Source organism: Python bivittatus, unplaced genomic scaffold, assembly GCF_059951505.1.
Source record: "Python bivittatus isolate LINGU-HERP-01145 unplaced genomic scaffold, Pbiv_v1 ctg000470_np1212, whole genome shotgun sequence".
In the NCBI taxonomy this organism is placed as follows: Eukaryota; Metazoa; Chordata; class Lepidosauria; order Squamata; family Pythonidae; genus Python; species Python bivittatus.
The window spans coordinates 22,044-40,189 of record NW_028277065.1 but is presented as its reverse complement, the minus strand read 5'-3'; positions in this window follow the sequence as shown (position 1 = coordinate 40,189).

The following is an 18,146-nucleotide window of genomic DNA, read 5'->3' as shown; positions in this document are numbered from 1 at the left end:
CAAGGTTGTTAGGAGGGAGGAGAGACATTGCAGAGCAAGCACCTTCTCAGTCCTCAGCAAGAGCGTGGGAAGACAAAGAGAAGGCTGGCCCCTTCCTAGAGTCCCACAGGGTACATCCACTAGTTGCTTTAGCATAGGTTTAGTCTGGCAAGATTCTGTCTATAAGGTGCAAGCTAATAAAGGAACTGAACTGTATTGGATTGCCTCGTTGTTGTTCTTGGGCTGAACCTGACAAGATATTACCAAAGACACTTTCAGATCGTAATCCAGTGACTTTAACTTTTAAAAGGAAAAATGGATCTTTTAGATGGAGACTGAATGAGATGTTTTTACAAAAAGAAATTGTAGTGGAGGATTATAAAAAGAAGTTAAAGGGAGTTTTTGAGAATAATCTTAATAATGGTATAGAAGTAACTATAGATTGGGATATAAGTAAAGCTTTTATAAGAGTGTATTTAAAAAAAAAAAAAGGCAAGATAAAATGCAAATGATCTTAGATGAGATTTAAGAAAAGAAGAATTTAAAATATCTCCAGGGATGATAGCTATTACTTAGCAAATCAAGCTTTTACAACAGATAATGTGAATATGCAAAAAATGTATCACAAGCATTATAAGGTATATATAAGATATAAGGTCAAGAAATGTCCTCAGAAAAAGTGGATAAATACTTGCACAAACAGAATTTACAGAATATTACAGGTAATTAGGGACAAATTTTGAATGGACCTATAACAATAAGGGAACTGTGTGAAGGTATCAAAAAGACTCAAACAGGAAAGGTACCTGGTCCAGATGGGTTCTGGCCTCTTATTATTAATGTCTGAAGATTACCTTAACTTAAATTTAATACCTAAAAAGGGATAAGATTTGACTTTAAGAAGAAGTCTTAATATTGATATTGACCAATATCATTACTGAATAATGACTATAAGCTGTTTACCATGATTTTGGCTGAAAGGTTGAAGATGATTTTACAGGATTTTGATCATGAAGATGAATGTGGATTTTTACCTAAAAGACAATTACAAGAATCATATTAGAAGTGTTTTGGATACCTTGGAGCAACATAATGAAAAACAAGCTGCTTTGATATTCTTAGATGCAGAAAAGGCATTTGACAATTTGCATTAGACTTTTTTGTTCTGGAACATGTGGACCTTGGAGAAAATGTTATTAAATGGGTAAGATTGATTTACTCTTCTCAGAAAGCACTAATAATCGTTAATGGAGAAATAATGAAACCTTGTATGATTCAAAAAGGGACAAGAAAAGGAAATCTACTGTCTACACTTTGGTTCATTTTAGTTCTTGTGGTACTGAATAGAGACATAAGAGAAGATGAGAGAATTAGGGGGCTTAAGATTTAAAAAGAAATTTATAAATTAAGGGGATTTGCAGATGATTTAGTGTTAGTTTTGGAATATGTACCAGACAGAGTAGAAAAATTAATGGGGAAATTAAAGGACTTTGGTATGTTAGTAGGTTTTAAGATTAATAATCAGAACACAAAGATGTTAAAAAATATATGAAATTAGAAAATCAGATAGAACTGATGGAGAAAACTGGTTTTAAGATTGAGAAAAACTAAAATAGTTGGGTATTACTGTCACAAATACGAATTGCATACTATTTCAAAACAATTATGTTAAGACATGAAATGAAATTAAAAAGGACATGTTAAGATGGGAGAAATTAAAATTGTCACTGTTGCGGAGAATCTCTGTTTCATCAAGAATGATTTTGTTTGGACTTCCGGTGGAGGACTAATTGCAGAAGGTCCCTCCGGCTGAAGTTCCTCTGAAGCTGGAGCATTAAACGTGGTTAATTCGGTTTCTCAGGAATTTTTAGAGACATGAAGCATTCTCCAGGCAAGGGGAAGCTATCAAATCACATCACGTGTCTTCCGGACAGGTATAACTTATCAATCAAACGTGGATCACGAACGAATGGTGAGCAATCAGCTGGGAAGCAGGCAGATCAGCTTGTCAGCATCGTGTTTAAAGCCTCTTAAAGAGACACTACTTCCGACCACCCCACCTCTAAAATCAATTTTGTTGTAAGTTATTTAAAGAATTTAAAGAGGCTATCCCCACTACAGAAATATTTCTTCTCTTGGTTGGACTTTCATTATTTTCTGGGACTTTTAAAGTGTGTTGTACTGGATTTGAAGGATTGACATAAGAGCATGCAATCTGGAAGTTTTAATATTTTTAAGGAAGTTTTCTACGCTTTTAGGAGACTACTTTTATCTATGTTTTGTTTTTGTTTTTAAAAAGGAAGAGTTTTATATAAGTTTTTTTCTTTCCTCTCTCTTTTTCTTTGTGGAATTGAGAGAGATTTACTTTTAAATGCTGTGGGAAAGTTTTGGTTTGGTGATTTTCACAAGTTATGATTGGCTGCAGATTCAACCCTCTTTTGTTTTGTTGCTAGTTTGTGAGAAAGCAAAATCTGCTGATTTTTCTAAGCTGGGATTGGCTGCTGATCTCCCCCTCCCCCCATCTTGCTGCTTGTTGTGGCTATCTAGTTATGTTTGCATTTGGGAATTATCACTTTTGGCCACAGGAGGGAGCACAAATATTAAATTGGACACTATCAAAAGGAAGAAACAGATTTCCTTTTTTCCTTTCTTTAATTTTTAATTAAGGGTGGAAAGAAGAAGAAACAGAAATAATGGCCACCAAAAAGCATATAAGGCATGGATTTGGTGAACCTGACAGGATGAAAGGCATGTTTGGGGAATATACTCTCAAAATCACACAAACCATTACCCAAAGTGTTAACCAAATATTTGATTTAAGATTTGCTGATCTTGATAAAAAGCTTGACCTAAAACTGGACAAAATCGAAAAGGAATTGGAAGAAGGAAATTAAAAAATTAATGACACATTCAACTTGTTGAAAAGTGAGAGGGACAAAGAGTTGGATAAAGTTGTACCACTGGAATTGAGAGATAAAGAACTTTGTTTAAGGTCTAGGGAAATTTTTGAGATTAAAGAAGAAAAATTAATAAATATGATGGATGACATAGAGAAAATTCTTTGCATAAATTCTAAGTATGCAACTGTATCTGTTAAATCAAGAGATGTGTTGGTCTTTCAGGTACACTTTGATTTTAAATTTAATACTGAAAATGTGGATATAATTAGGCCTAAAGAAATATCAGTAGGGATTTCAAGAAGGAAAAGGATTATGGTATTTTGATAGATACTTTGAAAAAGAATAAAATCTTCTTTTGTTGGGAAAAATTAGAAGGGATAGGGTGAATTAAATTTTAAAATAAAAGAATAGTTAGAGTTAGAAGGCTTTATATCTTATTGATCTACTTATATGCAATTATTTAAATGTTTTTGTATAAATGATGAATATGTTATTGTTAAAATGTATAAGATATTGTTATAGATGAATCTGGAAGACGAACTAACCAAGAAAGATGGAAGGTCCCACAAATACTTACTGTATAGCAAAAAATTGAATTATCTAATGAACTTGGCTTAAACGGCAAAATTAATAGTATTAATAAGAGATTTTTTTTTAATTCATCTCCTTATGGCAACCCTTCTTAGATTTCATGCTTGTGGGTGAGAAAAATGAAAGTGCTGATTGTGAGTTTTAATAATTAGGTGGTTTGTGTTGATAGAAATAATGTGAATTTGGATTAACTAGTGGTAAGAAATTAACTTTCTTTTAATTTGGATTTATATCTGTATGGGACATAGTTGGAAGTGGCTTTCCATTCTATTCTATCTATCTTCACTATTTTAGCTTTTGTCTTTTTTCTTTTGTTTCTATTTCCTCTCTTTACTGTATTCTCTTTTTTTTAAATAGTAATATAATGAAGTTCTTATAAAAAAAAGAATGATTTTGTTTGTTTGTTTCAGATAATACCTGACTTGACAACTGATGCATCATTCAAACAGTGGCAGAAAGGTATATCTAAATTTATATGGTAAGAGAAATAATCACAAGTTAAATATAAAGTGTTACAAGGTACAAAGGAAAGAGGAAGATTGGGTTTACTGTGTTTGAAATTGTATTTCGCTGCTTGTTGTTTGGTCTGAGTGAGAGAATGGATGCTGCTAAGAAACAAGAGCTAGAAGATAATGACCTGAGGTTTGGATGGCATGGATATGATAAAGATCCACTCATATGATGAAGGTCCACTCACCTGGTTGGTATTAGTTTCTCTGCTGGGTCAAAAGTCTCTATTCACTGTAAATACTTTTTTCCAAAAAATTGCTTTAGAAAGTAGACTCAGTGAGCCCAGTGACTGTTAAAAGTCTCCATCTGAGGTTTTGAGCTTGGTGTTGTCTTCTGGGGCTCCTGACACTCTACTCAACAGTAGCTGAAAACATCCTTTGGATCTTGCCAGTTTTCGCTCAAAGGGCAGCCCTCCAGAGTACTGATCGAAATTTCACACCTTGCTTCCTGTCCTGGGAAGCTCCATTTGCTCAGACATAAAGCCCAGATACCAGCAATCTCCTCAGTGTTATCTTTGCCATTTAGCAGAGTTGTGTTAGCCTACCATTGTTCTACCCAGAAGCCTCCCACATGCACATCTATCTCTATGGGTATATCTCCATGTCCATGTGTGGATGTTTGTATGGTCAGTTTGTCATTTTTGAAATGTGCATATCACCAAAAGAAATACCATATAAGACAGGCCTTCAGCTGTGGGAAAGTAAGAACTATGTCACCATTATGTTAACTGGAAACACATACATAATAAAACAATGCTTGACCTATAATAATATTTTGCCCCGTACATTAACCATACCTATTTTCCCTTTCCAAGTATTTTCTATGAACACCCATAAAATAATTCCTCCCCACTTTCATGTGTATACATTTACTGCAACTCACTATTTTCTAAGTTTTAGAAGTGGCATAACTTTAGAAGATAATGAGATATTGGGGAATATCCCTAAAGAGAACAAAGTATGTAAGTGTATTTCTGTATATACATACACATATTGTGATTTTAAGTGATTACATAAAAAGCACATTTAAAATGAAAGAAAAATTGTCTGCTATTGACTGATGAACAGATTCTGGTCCTTCCTTAGTTGTCATTAAAATAATTTCCAATATTAATTTTTCTAATAGAACATAAAGTGTTCCTCCAAGATCCAGTTACTAGGAGGTATTTAAAATAATCTGTGCTCAATTAAAAAATCTTCTTTAAAATAATATACTTAGTTTGAGGCAGAATTAAAATAGGTCTTTATTTTTCATTAAAGATAGATGTATATTTTATTGTTTTGTTCTTAAAGAAGAAAACTTGATAGAACATAGAACACAGTAATAGCAAATATACATCAAGGAAGTTAGTGCATTTATTTTAATTATACATTTTATTTCACCATATTACTTGAAATAATACTAAATTTGTTTATTATTATTTACCATAATTTAATTTATATGGAGCACACTGACATATATTGCTAACTCCACAAGGACAGAATTACAGTGCCAATCTTCTTAGATTATTATAATGTCCCAATATCGCTTAGAATATTTTTAAGTTGTTCAGTACATGACTGGGTTCATTTAACAACATATGCTACTTTCATGACAACTTCCTTAAACTTACAAATGTTACAAAGAAATATGGGATTTTTTTTCATAAGTTATGTATTATAGAATATTTATTTGACTGAACTTGTCCACTGTAGGTAAAATATCAGTTTCTGAAATTCTGATTTAGGCTGCTGTTTCTTCTTTCATTGCTAGGAAATTGTATCTTATAACACTATTTTTATTTAAGTGTCTCTTAATATATTCTAAACTATAGAGAAATAATGTGAACATGAGAAATTTGCACAAGTAACTATATAACTATAAAATATATCCTTAAAACATAGAGAAGAAATAATGAGACATTTGGGAATATGCCTAAAGGGAACAAAATAGTATACTTTACCTTTTTAAAAAGTATAGATACTATTTTTAAGGAGAAAAAAATATTGACCATGAAACTACTGTTTCTTTTTCATTGCTATTAATATTAATGAGTTGGTTCTATCATAAGTTTTCTCTTTTGAACATTAATGAATTAGAAATGCCATTTTTTCAAACATGTCTTACTTCACTGATCAGATACAGAACTTGAATTGAAATATGCTTCTGTCTTCCAGGGATACCATTTTAATGTAGGAATTTGCATTTATTTCTTCAGTTTTTAACCTGTGGAGATTTTATTCATATTTCTATTTTGAAAACAAAAAGAAATTTAAAAAAAACAACATTTTAGTTACTTGCTCCTTTAGTTTATAACAGCAGTATGAACAAGATACCATAATCAAGTATCTTCAGTGGGGAAGTGGTCTCTGCTGATTTGATAGGGTAAGATAAATTATTGCATTTTCTTACTAATTCCAGCAGCTAAGGAGGATCACCATTTTAAAAAATAGTTATTTTAAATTAATCATCAATAAATATTCATACATACAATTAATTAAACATCATTCCAAATTTCTTCCTTCCATCATATACCTATTTTGTATATAATATCCTGTTATATTAACTTTGGAAAATTTTCTCTCTCACTATTTGTCTCTCAGAAAAACCATATAAGGTTTAATAATTGTGTGTATGCATGTAATTTAGATTCCCAGCTCCCACAACTGAATAATTTCCATGTAGATGAAACTGTTCAATTATTCCACATTATTTCATGCTCTTATGTTTAAAAGGTTTATTCATTTATTTAGATATCAAATTTATATCACCGCCCAACTTCCACACAAGGTTTGGACATCATCCAAAAAAGAATGCATCATGATCCATCTGGCTGCAAACCTAGTTTTGCTCATCTTTAAAAACTAAAATAAATTTATGGGATGAAGTTGATAGGGTGAAGGAATTATTCAACTTTCTCATGAAATCAAAGGCACCACCATAATATGCAGGAGAATCAGGACAGAATTAAGACTAAGTTATCTAACGGGAATAAGGGATCACATTGCCATTATTCCACTTCAGTAATGGAAAGCTTTTGGTTTTTCTGCTGTTACTAAGTTCTAAATCCCAGCAGCCCAGCACTGGATACATCATAAATTTTTCAACCTTATTATATATGAATATGACCTATCAGATTTTGGATATCTATAATGTTTGCATTGATTTGAGAGAAAAGAGAGTAGAATTTCCATTAATTGGGGAGAAGCCAGATAGCTTAAGAGGAAAAGTTTCCTTATATACATACAGGTTTCTAAATAGGAAAGAAAAGAAATAATTTGAATTGTAGTCTACATGTTTATTCAGTGACTGCATCTTAGAAAACAGAAGTGGAGAACTTTGTTTATTGTGATCAAATGTCTTCAGAGTTATTATGTTGGAGGTCACTAAGTGGATGAGATTAAGGGTCCAATGCTTGGGTCAAATACAAAAGTGAGTTTAGTCATTATTTGTTTCCTTCCTTCCTTCCTTCCTTCCTTCCTTCCTTCCTTCCTTCCTTCCTTCCTTCCTTCCTTCCTTCCTTCCTTCTCTTTAACGTTCTTTTTTTCATACCACTGAAGTTGTTCCATTGTCTTCAGTCATACCATTTTTGAATTTTTTTTTAAAAAAAATAAAATTTAAATAAGAATAAATTTGTTTATTTTTGTAAGTAGTATGTTCTAATATGTAATTTTACATGAATTTTCTTAAGTTAAAAGACTGCTTTGAAACATTTGCAAAATTTTGAAACACTATCAGATAATTACATGTCTATTAGTCATGTAATATTAGAACCAGAATTCTTCTCCCATTACTTCTCATCTGGTCCCATAGTCTATCACACAATTTTCAAATCAAACAGTATTCAGTATGTATATGTATATGTATATGTATATGTATGTATCTGTGTATGGATACACACATATACATGTACATTTACAGATAAACATCACAAAACAGGAATGAAAGACTCAGTGTGAATCAGTTCATACAATGTTGGCACTCATGGCTGGGAAATGGATGTGCTTTTCGGTAAGTAGACCAAATAGTTTCCATCTGCTATTACAGGGTTTCGTGCATTAGAGAAGCTTTCCCTGGCATTTGTTGTTACTGTGCAGAGAGTTTGCTGTATGCAGCAGAATTAAAACAAAGAGTACAGAGTGATGCAGTCAAGGGTGTGTGTGTGTTTTTTCATTCATTTTCCAATAAGTATTCAAAAAGGTTTTGTCAAAAATTATTTGAGCTTATTTAACGATTTCCAGATTCTTCAGATAAGTTTGTCTTTTTTCTTCTTCTCCTTTTCAGAACAACCCTAATGCAGGAAGTTGGAGAAAATGAGACTAAAGTGACTGAATTTATCCTCATTGGTTGTTCCAGCATACCCAAGTCAAGGATGGTTTTAATACCAGTTTTTATTGTTTCCTATTTTGTAGCAATTGCTGGAAATGGCCTCATTGTCTTAGTAGTCATATGTGACCCACAGCTGCACAATCCCATGTATTTTTTCCTTTGTAACCTCTCTTTTATTGATCTTGGACTCACAACAACCACAATCCCTCAATCTGTTGCCAACTGTTTAGTGGAAAGGCCTGTGATGTCTTTTGCAAGGTGCTTTACACAAATGAATGCTATTCTCTTATTTGGGACAACAGAATGCTTCTTCCTGGCAGTCATGGCTTATGATTGTCTCATTGTCATCTCCAGGCCACTGCACTATACTTTCATCATGAACAGGACAGTTTGCATCTTCTTGGCTTCTATTACGTGGCTGATAGCGTTTATGTTTGCAGTAGTTCCTTGCATTGCAAAGCCAGCAAGATTTTGTGGAAACAATGAAATCAACCATATTGCATGTGAATTTAAACCAGTGCTTAAACTCATTTGCACAGACACCTCTTTGAGCCAAATAAACATATACTTCAGTGGCATTCTAGGACTCCTCCTTCCCCTTGGCTTTATCCTTTTTTCCTACATGCGCATTCTTCAGGCCATCCTAAGCATGCCCTCAGAAGGAGGCCGAATGAAGGCTTTTTCAACATGTGGGTCCCACCTATCTGTAGCGACTATGTATTATGGTGTCGCCATATTTACATATCTTCTTCCTCCAAATAAGAAGTTGCATGAGATTGAAAAAATACTTTTTATCTTTAATATTGTGCTTACCCCTGTGTTCAACCCTTTAGTTTATACCCTCCGAAATCGAGAGGTTCTGGGGGCACTAGGAAGAATTCTGGTCAAGAACAAGCCTGGCATACAATATTGAACATTGATGTAGCTCTTTCAGCTGTCGGTTTTCTTTGTAACGTTGAACAGTCTTTTCCTGATATATCTGTTGTGCATTTTCTATATGAGGCATATTACAAACCAATAGTAGAGTTATATGAAATCAGTTTCCATTTCACATTACTAACTGCAGCTTTAAAAATTAGCTGCAGAATTGTGATTATTGCTATTACTTTCCCCAGCAAATGGGGTAGCATCTTGACCAAATGCTACAGCCTGCTGATTTGCTTAATGGACATAACACTGGGAATAATCCTGAAGAATGCAAAAATTTTCTGCATTAAGCAGTGGCTGAAAATTTTCCATCTATAGTTTTTTAAAAAAAACATAGTAAAAAACACAATCACATGACATTATTTCCTGACTTGGGCATCTTTACTGTTTATAAACAAAAGGCTCAGGAATACAAACACACACACTCACACACACACACACAAACATTAGAGAGATGGGATTCCAATATTATTTCCCACCAGAAATTGTAACGTCAATGTGTGCTATAGCTATAGAAAGCTCTTCTCTGATTAGAGAGGTTCTCTTGCATGCAGAAAAGCTCAGAATCTAATACAATATTTCAATAATTATCTAAAGCCTTATTTAATCAGTTCAGCATGTTCTGAAGTCAATATATCTATATGTAGGTGAGCATGCATACATTGAAAATCACGTACACATCCTGTATATTTCTGCATTCATATCATCAATTTGTTATTTTTGAAAAGTATATATCACCAATAGAAATGCAATATAAGATAGGTCTGCAGCTGCTGGAAATGATGTATTTGTCAATCTATTGGTCATTTCTGAACTGTGTATATGAGGAACCGAAATGACAAGGAAGGTAGGACTTCAGTTATTGGAAAATGAAGAACTGCCTCGTTATTGGGTTTATAGGAATCACGCACCTATTAAGACAATACTTGGTTAATGCTAACATGCTGAACCCTACGCTATCGAATTCTTTTTGGCCACTTGAGTGTGTTATATAAAGCAGTATAAAATATCTTTTCTTTATTTTTAAGCTCTCTTTTGTCTGAACTTTTAGATATGGCATCAGTTCAGAAGGCAGAGCCAGTTTGGAATAACAGGGCACAAGGTTAGAAACCACTATGCAGCCTTAACAGACATTTGATTGGTGAAAGTCTCACCTTTAAGACTTTAATTAGTTTACAACCCAAGAGAGATATTCCAAATAGCAGTGAAGATCAAAGACTGTCAGCGAGTGCCTTCTTTTTGAAATCAAGGAGTAGGGGAAAAAGTGCTATTTTAAAGGATTTTAATTTAAAATCAAAAAGGTTAACAAGATTGTGATTCAAGAATGCTTTAAATGGTTAAAGAGGACAGTGATTAAAAAAAAGCAGATTTTTTTTTATGAAAGTGCCTTTGAAAATAGTGATAGTAATTAGACAAACAGACTGGATCTTCATGGGAATGCTGATTGTTTATTATTAAGGACAGTAAATAATAGGTGGGTTTTACAAAACAAGAAAAGGATAATATAGGCTAAACTGTGAGACTAACTACAGAGAGCTAATTGGGACTAAAGTGCTAGACAGAGAAAGGCAAAACAGAAAGAGAGAGAGAGAGAGAGAGAGAAGCTCTTTTACTTTCTCACAATGGCAATCACAAGAAAACTGCTAAATTTGGAGAAGGAAGCAGGAGCTCACTAGAACAGCTTACAGATAAAGGCATTTCACCAGATGTATTGCAAAAAATGTTTGAAGAATTTGGCAAAAAGATGATTGCAATGGTTAAAAATGAAATGGGAGAAGGATTTGCAGGAATAAAAAAAGTTGTGAAAGAAGAAGTTAAGAAAATTGAGGAATCTGTAGGATGACTGGCTGCAGACTTAAAACAGATTGACAAAAAAACAAAACAAAAAAAAAAACAAAGTGAAAGTTTTGGAAATTAAGACAGACGTTATATATAAAGAAATGGAGAAAGAGTTGGATTGGCATTACTGGAACTCAGAGAAAACAAATTTTGTTTAAGATTTAGATTAATTACAGAACAACTTGGAGAAAATATTAGACAAAAGATTGTTAAGTCTCTGTCTAGTTTTTTGGAGCGGGAAGAAGATGACACTGAGACAGAAATTGATAAGGTTTATAGGATTAATACACATTTTGCAAAATTAAGAAATATTCCAAGGGATGTCCTTCTGCACTTTGTCAGGAAGACCAGAGATCAGGTTTTGCAGCAGCATTTTAATACTAGACTGAGAATTGATAATACAAAAGTAATTGTACTTAAGGAAATTCCAGTTAAAATACTATGTAAGAGAAAAGAGTTGTTTTTTGTTTTTTCCTGACACACAAATTTAAACAGAAGAAAATTCCATTTGGATGGGATAAACCATCTAAGACCATATCTTCACTCATTTAATCACAGGCTTTGCAGTTTTAATAATCTGCTTGTAGGTGGGAATGAGATGGATCATACAATGATCAATTTCTTCCCTCAGGATGGTGCTACAGAGCACTGTACTGTATGTTAAAACATCTAGACACCGGAACAGGTTTTTTTTCCCCTCATGTCATTGCTCTGTTGAACACCTAATTAATGCAGCATGACAAACTGATTGACATTGCATGATAATATATGAGTGCTAAGACATGATTGATAATGCTCTGTTAAATGTGAATATATGCTAGACAATAGCTTCTCCTTTTAAAAATGAATATGTTAGTTAATAGCCATAGTATAATTCTACCTCCAGTTCTCCTCTTCTGACTGCATAGTTTTAGTATATAACGTTATTACTTTTTATTATTCCTTATTTCCTGATGCTATGCAAACACACTAAGAGCTTTTTGCACCAAAGTCAAATTCCTTGTATGTCTCATACTTGGCCAATAAAGCTATTCTATTCTATTCTATTCTATTCTATTCTATTCTATTCTATTCTATTCTATTCTATTCTATTCTATTCTATTCTATTCTATTCTATTCTATTCTATTCTATTCTAGTTGGAAAGGGTGATTTTTACTTTTAAACAGCAGAGATTCAGACTGAACTCTGGCCAGAAAGCAAGATTTTTTGGAAAAAATTAAGGAAGAAATAGAAGAAATAGAAATGGAAGTGACAATGACAGATGAGACCAAACAAATGCCACAACAGATACAACAAGACATTGAAGAGGATTCTGTGTTGGGCACTACAGGTATTGATTTTTCTAAAATCTTGGCCTAACTATGGATTAAATGTTTAAGGTGGAATATAAATGGAAAAATGCTCTTCAAAAGAGAAAAAAACATTATTTGAAAAAGTTAAAACACAATGTGATTTGCTTACAAGAAACACATACTAGGAAAAAAAGATATAAAATATCTGAGTCACAAATATCAGGAGGATTGGAAAACATTGAGTTGTTTTGTACATAAATCCTCAACCATATCCAAAGCTTATATTGACTGATGATCATGTCAGATATGTAGAGGTGGAAGTTAATCTACAAGGTGCTAAGACTTTGATATTGGGAATTAATGCCCCAAATGAAGATAAAGCAGCATTCTATAAAGGACTGGGGATAAATTACTGGATTTTATGTATGAAAATTGGTGTCTCATGGGAAATTGGAATGCAGTAGTTTCCTCACAAAAAGTTAGAACTTCTGAGAAAAATATTGAATAAAATAAAAAATATATGCAAATACAAACACATAAAAATAGTCACTACAAAAATATTTTAAAAATCACTATTAAAAATGCAAATATTATCAGAGATTTAAAATATGCAAACCACATGGGGAGAGCAAAAGTATCAACCACAGTGGAGTCATCTAAGGTTTCCAGTTCCCTGGGACCCCCAAGCCTGATGACATAACCAGGTCTTGGGGGACTTCCGGAATGATAGGAATGGAGCTAACTTAACTTTGGAGGTGAGAATGTTCCATAAGGCGGGCACCACAGCAGAGAAGCCCACCTCCTACAACCCACCAAATGTAAGTCCCTAGTGGATGGTACCCACAACATGCCTTCTCTGCCAGATCTAATGGGACAGGCTGATGTAATTGTGGAGAAGCTGTTCCTCACATAACCTGACCCCATGCCATGAAGGGTTTTAAAGTATAAGAGCAGTACCTTGAATTGGATCCAGAAGCACACTGGCAGTCAATCAGGTCATAGAGCAGAGGTGTAATATGTGCTCTTCTAGGAGTACACATAAATGCCCACACCACTGCATTCTGCACCAGTTGAAACTTTCAGGTACTCTTCAAGGGCAACCCCATCTATAGCACATTACAGTAGTCCAATCTGGAGGTGACTAGAGCATAAGTGAGTATGAGCAGAGCCTCCCAATCTAGGAAAGGGCACAATGGCGCACAACATGAAGCTATGCAAAGGTCCTCCCAGCCTGACTGCCACCTGCTCTTTGAGCAGGAGTCATGAGTCTAGGAGGACCGCCAGATTGCACACTGGTTCTGCTTGAGGTGGTGCTACCCCATCCATCACTAAAGATGTATAGACCTAGAACCAGTAGGCCCCAAAACCCAATCCACTCAGTCTTGCCAGGGTTCAGCTGAAGCTTGTTGTTCCCCATCCAGACCCTCATAGCCTCTAGACACCAGGAAAAGACATTCACAGCATTGCTTAATTCACCAGGGACAAGGATGTATCGTTGGATATCATCAGTGTCCTAATGGTACCGCCACCCCCCACAAAGCAATATGTGAGCATACTCAGCGGCCTCATAAAGATGTTAAATAGGAGAGGAAAGAGCACTGAACCCTATGGCACCACACATATAAGGGGCAAAGGGTGAGACCTCTCCTCCCCAATCACCATTGACTGGAATTGACCCTGGAGAAAGGAGATAAACCAGCACAACACCGTGCCACCAACCTCAATCCTCTCAGCTGATCCAGAAGGATACCATGGGTGATGGGATTGAAAGTATCTGAGACGCCAAGTAGGGCAAGGATGGATTTACAACCCCCATCCAACCATGCCGGAAATCTGTTCTGAATACTGATTGAAAAGGATCCAGATAATGTGCTTCTCCAAGACCCTCTGAAACTGCTGTGCAACCACCTTCTCAAGCAAATCACATTGTGTTTTAACTTTTTCAAATACTGGTTTTTTTTCTCTTTTGAAGAGCATTTTTCTATTTATATTCCACCTTAAACATTAATCCAAAAAACGGGAAGTTAGATACTGGACAAAAATTGTCCAGTATGGTGGGGTCCAGTGATGGCTTCTTAAGGAGGGGATAAACCAAGCCCTCTTTAAGAGGCAAAGGAACAACATTCTCACTCAAAGCAGAATTAACCACCACTAGAACCCACTCACAAAACACCTGCTGGGCCACTTTCACAAGCCAGGAGGGTCATGGATCTAAAGAGCAGATGTGTGAGATTAGGCTGAAGCTGCCATAACCAAAAGATGAAGCAGGCGTGTAAGCAGAGGACAAAAGTTAGGAATGTTGTCTGTGAGATCCCTTCAGGGAGGTAGATAAGAAGGAAGCAAGTCATTAAGGAAACAAAGGAAAATGTGACCTGAACCAGACAAAAGAAGTTGGGCCTGAGCACATGGAAACTCCAATCCCATCGACAACTGCCAGACTTGTGAATCAACAAAGCAAGGACTTTGGGGGATAAAAGGGCTCCCAAAGCCTGCCTACTCTGAGTCATCTGAGTCATCTGAGTCATCTGAGTCATCTTTGGATCCAGACTTGGCGACTTCCATCCCTCTAGCTAGTGCATGGCAGCCTAGATGGGAAGGACGTGGGTAAGTGTAGATGAGCGCCTATGTGTGTATAAGAAAGAGCAAATGTACCTTGCAACCAGTAAAGTTTTGCTGTTACTTTAAATTCACTGGGTCTCCATGTATTACAAAGAACCTCTTGTGCCTCAGTTCACTTGGAAGTGATTTGTGTGTATCCCTAATTATTTCCCAGCTGTTGACCAGGGCTATGTGTTTTGTCTGCTAAATAGTCATACCTATTTGGAAAACCCAGGTAGAAAGCAAGGGGGCTGACAAGATCCTGTGCCTCAACAGGCTGTGAGTGTGTGAGTGAGTGACCATAAGCCGAACCTGGGAGCCACGTGTATAACAGTGGCTGAGCTCAGTCTTAGGGACTCTGTCCATTTCCTCAGGTCCAGCAGCTTCAAACTATTCCCAGATAACCAGGCAAGACTTCGCTCCAAGCATTTCCTCTGGACCTGCAATAAAACCAACATCCAACTGCAAGTGAATCCAATTAGTTTTTTCTGACAGATGCTAAGCAAATTCCTTTGCACATCCCTACAAAAGTTTCCCTCAGCCCCCTTTAACCAAGAGGCCTCTTGTCCCCGAATCAAGGCTGTGGACACAATAAGAGCAGAGAAGTACTGCCACTTTGGCTCCCTTACAGCCACAAGATAGGTCTTAATAGTGGCTGTAACCTGTGTTTGCTCAAATTCATCCTTGGTTGAGTGCCAGTGATGCTCTAGACATCTCTTGTTTCATCTCCTTCCTCTCCTCTGTAAATGATTGGGAGTGGTGGGATCCCTGACAGGAGAGAGGTCTCATGGGTGCTATCTGATCCAATGCCTCAGCCACCCCCTTATTCCTAGCTACAGCAAGGCTTTGGAAGAACCATGCAGCAGACCAACAGGAACAACCCACAGCTCCCTCTGAAACCCATTGGGTCCATCCATCTCCAGGGGTAGACCCATCGAATGGGTCCAGCCTCACTGCAGTGGATAGTGGCACTAGAGAATTCCATGGAAATCAGGGCATAATCTGACCATGATAAGGGGTACACTAAGACTTCCCCCAATTTCAGATCACAAAGCCACTGCTCCAACAAGAACACCAGATCTGGAGTGTGACCACAGTCCTGCGTTGGGCTCTGGATGACCAGGGATAGGCCCATGGCTGTCATGGTGGGCATGAACTCCCAAACCATTTCAGATCCTACTCCTAGAGAGGTGAGTTTGAAGACCTCCAGAACCATAAGTCTGAGGCACTCCACTACCAGCCCAGAAATGGAGTCAAGGAACTTAGGCAGGGAGATTGTTATACAGCAGGGAGGCTGGTACAACAACAACAATCCCAACTGATCTCTAGAACCCAACTTAATGAATTGGGTCTCACATCCAGTGACCTGTGGAACAGTGTCGCTGAAAGTCATAAGAGATTCCCAGATGGCAATCACTATAGACCCACCCTTGCCTCAAAGTCTGACTGATGCCACACCCAAGCCCCCATTAGGCATATTTCTGAAAGGGCTACCTGTCAGGCCCAGCCCAAGAACAACAATTAAACAGTTCAGTCAAATACAGTTCCTTGATTTGATTACACTTAAAAGACAGAATTTTGCCAAACTAAATCTATACCACAGCAACTAGTGGATATAACCTGTGAGATTCTAGGGACTGGCTATCCTGAATCTCTTACTCTTCTCACGCTCTCCCTGAAGACTGTGTTGCCTTTTGCCTCCTTTCTCCTCCTGGAATACACCCCCTCCTTCCTCATAGCCTTGATCTCCCACATCACTCTCCTCCTTGTAGATACATTCTGTCACACTACCCATTTTCTGGATCCAGCCAGTTCTTGGTAATACATGCCAGGTCAGCCGTCTCAACAATCACTAAATCATTAATGAGGGAGGCCTTATTGCAGACTGACCTGGCATTCAGTAGCAGCAGCTGGAGGCCAGGGCCACTGAAGATCTACAGAAAGGGTACCCAGGTTGAGATCAAGGAGCTAGAAAGTGGAACCAGTATGAGACATCAGTCTTACATTCCCCAAGAATAGCCAGCTCCCTGTCTCCTGCCATATCTCCCCATACCCATCACCACCATTCTATTATGGCTGGCCTCCCCATCATGGCATCCCCATCTCCACATCTAAGCCCCCAAAGACCCAGGACTGGAAACTCCTGTTGTCCTCTCCATGCATCCCTGGAAAAGGAAACCAGGCACCTTGGGGCACTTTAGCTTCATGAGCACTCAGTACAAGCAGGGTACCCAGCCAATACCTCCCCACACACAACAACATATTCATACAATCTAACCATCACAAGAACCATCCCCTGCTGCTCTCACCAGCTGGGAGGGGCTCCCTTCCAATGACTCCCTGCCAATTCCTATTCTGGCTCTCACCCTAGAAGAAGGAACCAACATCCCGTCACAACCAGGAGATGGCACTGGGTTGTTTTCTTCCTTCCTTCCTCTGTGCCTTCTTATACTGGGCTAACCCACTGGGAAACAACGTGGTCTCAGCAGAGGAGAGGGGGTCCATAGCAGCCTGACACTCTACTTCTTTGATTGTTTCAAAGTGATCAATTTCATTTGTCTACTGAAGAGGACATCTCATTCATTTCGATTTGTACAAGAGGATTTTTCTCTAAGTGAATTCTTTTTAATGAAGCAATAAAACAATCCAACAAGAAACAATGAGAGAGAGAGAAAGAGAGAGACAGACACAGAGAGAGAGAGAGAGAGAGAGAGAGAGAGAGAGAGAGAGAAAGAAAGAAAGAAAGAAAGAAAGAAAGAAAGAAAGAAAGAAAGAAAGAAAGAAAGAAAGAAAGAAAGAAAGAAAGAAAGAGGACAAGTACCACCTCTAATACCAAAGTGAATCATAAAGTATGGATCAAGGTGAATGGTACTTGGTGACTTCATGAATATACCCAGGCTGTTCCGTTGGCAGCTATAAAATAAATTGAAAAGAGTAAACAGTTGGTCTGAGTACTTTCAATCAACTACATTCTGTGAATGTATTTCAGAGGCCACCCTGGATAAAAGGATCAGTATGAGATGGCATTCATATAGCATGCTAAGACATGATTTCCTTAAATGTTGTTCATGCTGGCTGGGGAATCCTGGGTGTTGAAGTCCACACATCTTAAAATTGCCAAGGTTGAGAGACACTGGTTTACTGAGTAAACTACAGTTGGCTTATGAAGTCATAATGCCTGATTTATAGAACCCAAATTAT